The sequence below is a fragment of the Erinaceus europaeus genome, chromosome 10, assembly GCF_950295315.1.
Source record: "Erinaceus europaeus chromosome 10, mEriEur2.1, whole genome shotgun sequence".
Classification (NCBI taxonomy): Eukaryota; Metazoa; Chordata; class Mammalia; order Eulipotyphla; family Erinaceidae; genus Erinaceus; species Erinaceus europaeus.
In genome coordinates this window covers 8,406,062-8,414,043 of record NC_080171.1, presented here as the reverse complement: position 1 = coordinate 8,414,043, position 7,982 = coordinate 8,406,062, and the positions used below count along the sequence as shown (strand labels likewise).

At 35.8% G+C, this 7,982-nt stretch overlaps 1 non-coding gene across 1 annotated transcript; it reads left to right on the top strand.

The window, feature by feature from the left end:
- The first annotated feature begins 2,489 nt into the window (after nt 1-2,489).
- On the top strand, nt 2,490-2,597 carry LOC132541056 (U6 spliceosomal RNA). The gene has a single exon (XR_009552246.1). It is a non-coding gene; the product is annotated as a U6 spliceosomal RNA (small nuclear RNA).
- The last annotated feature ends 5,385 nt before the right edge of the window (nt 2,598-7,982 follow it).

The following is a 7,982-nucleotide window of genomic DNA, read 5'->3' as shown; positions in this document are numbered from 1 at the left end:
AGAATATGTATTCCAGTTTCTTGGGGTGAATTATTCTGAAAATGTCCAATAGTTCTAGGTTATCTATCTCCTCATTTAGCTCCCTCATTTCTTTATTGATTTTTCTGCCTGGATGATCTGTCATGTTGAGAGAGTGGGGTGTTGAAGTCCCCTATGATGACTTTGTTGCTGTTAATATATTGTTATAGTTCTTTCAGTAGACGTTTGATGTATTTAGATGGCTTCTCATTGGATGCATAGATGTTAATAATTGTTCAGTCCCCTGTCCATCCCTATCATTTAAATTTTTATTTATTTTATAGTCTACCATGTCAGATATGAGAATAGTTGTTCTTGTCCTTTTGTGGGCCATTGGCCTGTATGATAGTTTTCCATCCTTTCACTCTGAGTCCCTGTTTGTCTTGTTGAGTGAGGTGAGTTTCCCGTAGACACCATACTGTTGGGTTGTATTTTCTGATCCATCTTCCTACTCTGTGACTTTTAATAGGTGAATTCATGTCACTGACATTTATTGATATCAATGATTGAAGATATTTTAATGCCATTCTTGTAGAGTTTTAGAATATTCTGAATTATGACATAATTGTGATGGTCTGACTGTTTATAGGAGACCTTTCAGAACTTCTTTCAGGGCAGGCTTGGTGATAGTTGATTCTTTCAACTGTCGCTATTCCCACATGGCAGTACAGGGCCTCCCCTCAGCCTCTGAGGGCAGTAGTTATGTAGTCTCACCGTTGTATTTGGTGAATCTTAGGGGAGTCCTCTCCTCCCTTTGCAGTGTTTTTGGTGGTAATGCAAACTGGAGGTGGTGCTTTAACTGGTATACTGACGGACTCTTACCAGCTGCTCAGTCTCTCCTTAGGCTCCTCCCTGTCCATGAGCCACAAATGTTTCCACTCACCAGTGGTTTGGTGGGTTCCTGAAGTCGTTCTAGTCTTGCCTTGTTGTGGTCCCAGGTGGTGTGCTTTGGTATTCCTAGTTGACCCGGGAGAGGAGAGGAGAGGAACACAGCTGCTGCTCCATAGTCTCACCTGCAGAAGTCCCCAAGCTCTAATAATCTTAGAGGGGTGATCAAACTTGTGTGCGGTCTAGTGTTGTCATGATGGAACATAATCACTATGTGATTAACAAGTTCTGGACATTTCTGGATGATGGATTCATTCAAGCTGTCCAGTTGTCAACAGTATATAATTTTGTTTGATTGGTTCCTTGGTAAGAGCTCAAGAAGCAGGACCCCTTAAAATTCTATCACACTGAGCATAACATTCCTCCTATGAATGTCTGCTTTACATGTCATTTGAGATGAATCATCATATTGGAGTCAAGATCATTTGTTCACCACATCATTGTAAAGAATCAACTTATCACCAGTTATCAGCCACTTCAAAAAAGATGTTTTCCTCATGTCTAATGAGCATGTCACATATGTTTATATGCACAGTCAAATGAACTTCATTGAGTTCATAAGTAACTCAAATATTGAGATTGTTGACTTATCACAGCTCCTTTAGATGATCATGAACACCTGAATGGTGGGTGTTCAATGTTTCTTCAACTTATCCTGTTATGTAACATATGTCTGCCATGATTATTGCCTTTACTTTGTTGCCATAAACCTCAGTGGGCCTTCCTGTCTGAGGAGCCTTGTTGAGATCAAAATCACCAACATGGAATTTTGTGAACCTTCATTGGTACTGACATTCTTAGAGAACATCACTATAACCGTTATACAACTTCTCACAAGCTTGATCAAGGTTCTTTGCTTGATGAAAGTAAAACAGTAAAAGATGGTGAAAATTCACTTTGTACTTCTATCTTTAACTTGTAAAATCTCCAAAACTCAACCAAGGTGCTCAGCTTTTTAATTTAATTTTATTATTAGTGAAGTTAGAACTGTCACCTGTCAAATAGCATAGCAATAACATAGATGTCAATGACTCTAATTTATCCATAGATAAACTAGTGCCACCTGTTCAAAAAACACATTGTGACTTTTCCAACAACCCAATAATTTCTAAAGGTATTTATCCTCTAAGACAACAAACAATAAATGAAATAAGTTAACAATGGTGTATGTCTCATACATCATAAAACACAGCTGTGCAGTGCTCTAAAATAAATTTTAAAAAATAAGCAAATTAGTGAAATCATAATGGGAGTATAATTTGAAGATAGCTTCAGATCTCCAGTTTATCAGAAGCTCTACATCTGATGAAGTCTACACTATTTTTTTACAAGTTTGTATTTTATTTAAAAAATTTAAACCTGAGAAAGTTTTATTCCAAAATCTATCTAGAAAAATATAAAGCTATCTATCTACAAGACAAGTAGAACTATGTAGTTCAAATAATATCTGTCTTTATCTCATAACAACATGTATTTCACTTATCAGATACAGAATTTTGAGGAAAGAATGTTGTCATATTTGCTTCTCACCCATTCTTTTCAGTTCAGCTTCAAAAAATATTCTTTGTTCAAAACTGTGAGTGGCGCTTGCTTTGGCATCACATACACTAAAATTAGAACAATACAGAAAATACTAGCATGGCCCCTGCACAAGGATGACATGCCCAAACTCTGAGTGAACAACTGTGTCTCTGCTACACAGTTCATGTATTGGATAGTAACAGTTACCTCAACAAAATTCTGAATACATTCAGAAATAAAAATAATCCAGAAATACAGAATTTTAGAAAACTATAGCAGTAGTAGAAACCTACATATAGATATAGATATATAGATATATGCTACAATGTGATTTTAAATATACAAATTAATTCTCTAGTATACCAAAAAACTCAGAAGACTGTAGATATATCCTATCATACAGAATAAAAGATTCACTTAAAATGAATAGCTGTTACAAAATGTGAATATACTGGAAACTGGATAGTAAACATTCCCTCTGTGTTAAATCAGAGAAACTGAAGCAGCTAGACCTCTACCCAGGCAGGTAGGAGAAGCTGCCCAAGGACACTCTTGACTAATCTCTTCTAATCACAACACAATTCTGTCCTGCATCTCTCTCCTCTGGCGGAAGAGTCAGGAACAAAGGATCTACGTATGATAGGGGGCGGAGAGAAGGAAAAAGAACATGGCCACTATTATTTGTTCTCAATAACTGTCATGCACTAAATTTCTGGCTCAATTTTCAGACTGTAACAACTTCATACTTGTAAAGTTTGAAGATTTCACATGCTTTTGTATACGTTGAATTTCGCACGGTCTCTGTTTCCTTTGTAAAGCAAGCAATTATTTTTTTCTAATTTCTACATGAGATAATAAATTCTGACAGATTTTTCCTCGACAAAGTTCAGACTAATCAGCAATGAAGGTGTTATTACATCTTGCACTTTCTTCTTTTTTAAATAAGAATTCTCTTCATTAAATGCAAAACATCATGGATCTTGCTTAACTGTGAAATAAAATGCAACTAAAGGCTTTGCTGATTAACAAAGTTGCCACACAATTTTCCTCTGTCTTTCACACTAATCTGTACTAGTACATAATTACCAAGTGCTTATATGTGTTAATTTTTGAGACCAGCAACATGGGCCTAACACTCAAGCAAAAATGTTTTATGTTCTGGGTAATCTAATCTGAGATACTAAGTAAAAAAAAAAAAAATTATGTTTCTCCTGAAATGTTTAAAGAGATAATATAGTGTAGTAATTTTCTAGTTTTATAGTTATTCATTTATAAGAAACCTAGCCCAACATTTCAGTTGGTCTCACAGAATTATAGTAAAAGTCTTCAGTGTTAAATCATTGATCTTTCCTTTGTTCTTTAACTAATAGTAAGCTCATTTAATAGCCAAATCCATTAAGTTAATTACATATTGAATCTATGTGCTGCTCAATTAGAGTGCACATAAATATGCTATTTGATCATTTAACTCAAATTATAAATATGAATAAAGTGAAATATGTAACTTGATTTATGGGGAGGGTATTAATGTAAGGTGCTTTATGAAAGTGCATATCCATGCATAAAATGTGTGACTTCTAAAAGCCCAATAATAAAAATTATCTTTGCCTTACACTTTAGTCTTCACCAATTTTTTTTTTGTTTCTCTCTCTCTCTCTCTGTCTCTCTGTCTCTGTCTCTCGGGACTTATATTTTTTAACTTGGAAACTGCTACTATTATTTCTTTCTATTTAACACGAGTCATTATCCAACTCAATACATATTTGGTCAATACATTCACATCCAGACTGTGCTAACTTTGCTAATGTTTTCCCTCATTTCCCCACCTGCTACTGGTGCTATTCTTAATCAATATCACTTCTCTCTAGGAAAAAAAAATTGAAGAATCATTTAATATATTAGATTCTTAACTTTTTTTGATATTCTAGTTTAAAATCAGTGTTATCTGTGATTTAATTTTAGTAGGATAAAGGAAAAGGAAGTAGGGGAGGATATTCCCAATGATATCATGCCAATAGGCTTAGCAATAGAAAAAAAGAATGATGAAAATTTATAAATAAAGTATGAGATGTACTAGTATATAATATTTAATAAAGGAACATTGGAATACTATATGGGAAAACAAATGATGTGGCTTTTTACTCTCCTAGGGTTTTATGACTTGAGAAAAGACTGTAATAGTCTATAAGTTTCAAAACTAGGCCAACTGTCATAAAGTCCATTCTCTATTAAAAGAATGAATTATTTCACCTAGTCATGAATGCATTTCTGTTTCAATTTAATTAATTACTGGGGCAGGGAAATAGCATAATGATTATCAAAAAGATTTTCCTGCCTGAGGCTCCAAAGTCTAACAAACAAACAAAAACACTTATTATTCATGATATTACCTTTCTTCCAGTCTGAAAACATTTTCTTATCTTCTTTATTTTTATTTTTTAAAGCAATTATTTGACTATATTTTTAATAAGGCCATATGTTTCTGTTCTTTATATTACAAATATGAGCAAAACCATCTAAGGGTTGTCCTTTATATAAATGCAGATAATGAGTAATAAAGTACAGCAACAAGAGTCCTTGAATGCAAGCACTAAGTAACCTCAAGTTATTATACATGATAAGAAGGATGAGAAAAACATACTGCTTGTGTAAGTCTCTTGCTTTTCACCCCTGGAAGCTTGTAAACTTTTTTCTTTGTCCTTGACTTTTGATAATTTCACAATGATGTGTCTTGGTATGTAGACGTTTAAGGGTTTAGGAATCTGAGGATTTCTCTATTTCCTGAACATCTATGTCCTAACTCTATCCCAGATATAGAAATTTTATCCTATTATTTCTTTGAATATGGTTTCTGCTTCCTTCCTTCTGAGGCCTCTCTCATTCTGATATTTGGCTTTCTGATGGACTCTTCATTCTTAGAGTTGCCTCATTTTTTCTAAAGCTTTTGTTTTTTTCTCCTACTTTGAAGTCAAAGAGTGTGAGCATTTTGTCTTCTATTTCTGGTGTTCTTTCTTCTGTATGGCTAAGTCTACTTACATAGATGTCTTCTTGGTATGTGAGATCTGAATGCATCCCAAGTATCCTTCACACCCTCTAATTCTGTTTTCAAGTTCTCCATTTTTCTATCAAGTTGATTCACTCAAGTCGTGGATTTCTTTTTTCTTTAATTTTTATTGATTCATTTATTTTGGATAGGGATAGAAGTTGAGAGGAAAGAGGGAGCTCAAAAGGTAAACTTTCACCACTCACAAAAACTCTCCTCTACAGGTGGGGACAGGGGGCTTGAACCTGAGTCTTTCCATACTGTAATTTGGTCCACCACTGCTTGGTCTCTGAATTTCTTTCTTAATAAATCTCCCCATATTAAATGGAAGCTTTTTATTTCTTCAAATTTACTAACAATGTAGTTTCTAAATTCTTTCTCTGACTGCTCCACTGAATCTGCATCATGAGGTAGGTATTGAAAATCAGCATCTTCCCAGTTTTACTCATCTGCTTTGGTTTCTCTTGTTAGCTAGCAGTGACACTGGGTTCTGCTTTGTATCTGTGTTCTGAGGGGAGGATTTTTGAAGAAATAATGTAGCATTCTTCTGTCTGATGTCCCTAAAACTGAGCCCTAGTCTTGGGGTATGGGTGGGGGGGATGGGTTGGAGATCCCAATCTGACTTCTCCTCTCAGACTGGTTTCTGAAATTGGGAATGGGAACTCTGCTGTGAGCTCAAAGCTACTTTTCTCACTTACATGGCAGTCTGATCCCATCCACTTAGTCTCTATAGCAGAGTTTGGTTGTCTTCCCTTTTGCTATAAGGGTACAGTCGGTGTACAGTTCCCTGGTTCCCCCAGATGGCCCCTGGGATTCACTTAAAAGCCTGTGGCTTTGATAGCTATAAACAGCAACTCTAAGCTCTTTTTAAAAATTTTTAAAATCCTCATTAATTTTCTGTTTAAATATTTTTTAATTTTTTATTATCTTTATTTACTGGATAGAAACAACAACAGAAAACGAGAGGGAAGGGGGTGATAGAGAGGGAGAGACAGAGAGACACCTCCAACATTGCTTCACCACTTGCAAAGCATTCCTCCTGCAGGTGGGGACTGGGGGCTCGAACCTGGGTCCTTGTGCACTATAACACGTGTGCTCGACCAGGTGCACCACCAACCAGCCCCCAAGTTATTTTTCTTCTCTCTTCTTTTTGTATACCTCGTATATTGTTTTTATTACTGATTTAATATTTATTTACAAAATGATGAGACTCAGGAATATAATTCTGTTCCCACCATCAGAGTTCTGTGTCCACATTTCCTCTACTGGAAACTGTAGTAGTTCCCCCAAGGTCACAGGTATGGGTTGACTATTATTTATATAACTATATTTTTATAAATTTGCCCATTTTTTCTATGGCCCTGCCTGTACTTTCTAAGTCACACCTACACCTGTTGCTACTTCTGCATGTCCTTCCTTTATTCCTCTTCTCTCTCTCTGAGTCTTGGAGTCCTGATGGAATTGGAGTTCAGAACCCTCTGGACATCTTCCCCTAACATCCCCTTCTGTGAACTCTTAGAAAGCTTCAAGAGATATTTCAGATCTCAAGAGTAGTTTGTCTATTCTTCATACATACTCACTTTGTAAATTCACCTGATTTTCAGTATAGGATATATTATGATTGCTGAAGGGTATAGATGACAAATATGTGAAGTTCTTCTTGTTATTAATTAACTAGCTTCTCATACTGAAAGTTGTGTCTGTTGAATAAGTACATAATGTGTTTAAGAAAAGTACATCACTCCCCACCTGCAGGGGAGTCACTTCACAAGCTGTGAAGCAGGTCTGCAGGTGTCTATCTTTCTCTTCCCCTCTCTGTCTTCCCCTCCTCTCTCCATTTCTCTCTGTCCTATCCAACAACAAGGACATCAATAACTACAACACTAAAACAAAGGCAACAAAAGGGAATAAATAAATATTTTTTAAAAGAGAAGTACATCAGTCAACAAAAATGTAATCAAATCATGGCGAAGCTCTCAAATGTTTGCTGCTTTAAAACCATTTCATTTTTAGCTTCTACATTTGGGGGATAAACAATTTACTGGGGAAAAGCTGGTGAAACAGCTCAGCTGATAAGTGTGCTGCTTTGCTATGCAAACAACCAGGTCTGAACTTGGACCCCACTGCATAGAAGGATGCTTCAATACTGTGGTCTTCTGTTTGTCTGTCTGCATGTATGTATGTATGTGTGTATGTATGTATGTATGTGTGTATGTATGTATGTATGTATATATGTATGTATGTATAAAAACGTCAACCCAGAGTGGAGAAGCCCAGTGATGACATATGTATCCCGGATCAGTTATAATAATTTGCAGTGTGGAATCCTATATTGAATCTTCCATGGTTTCTCATGAACCAGAAGACTACTGTAGATAAAGAAATAATTTGAAGTTTAAGATGATGAGTTTCTGTTGACTTTGACACTCTTTTACTATGTGACCTTGTAAGAATTATTTAACGTCCCTGAGCCTCAGTTGCCTCCTCAGGGGAGAAGAGGATGATAAAACAG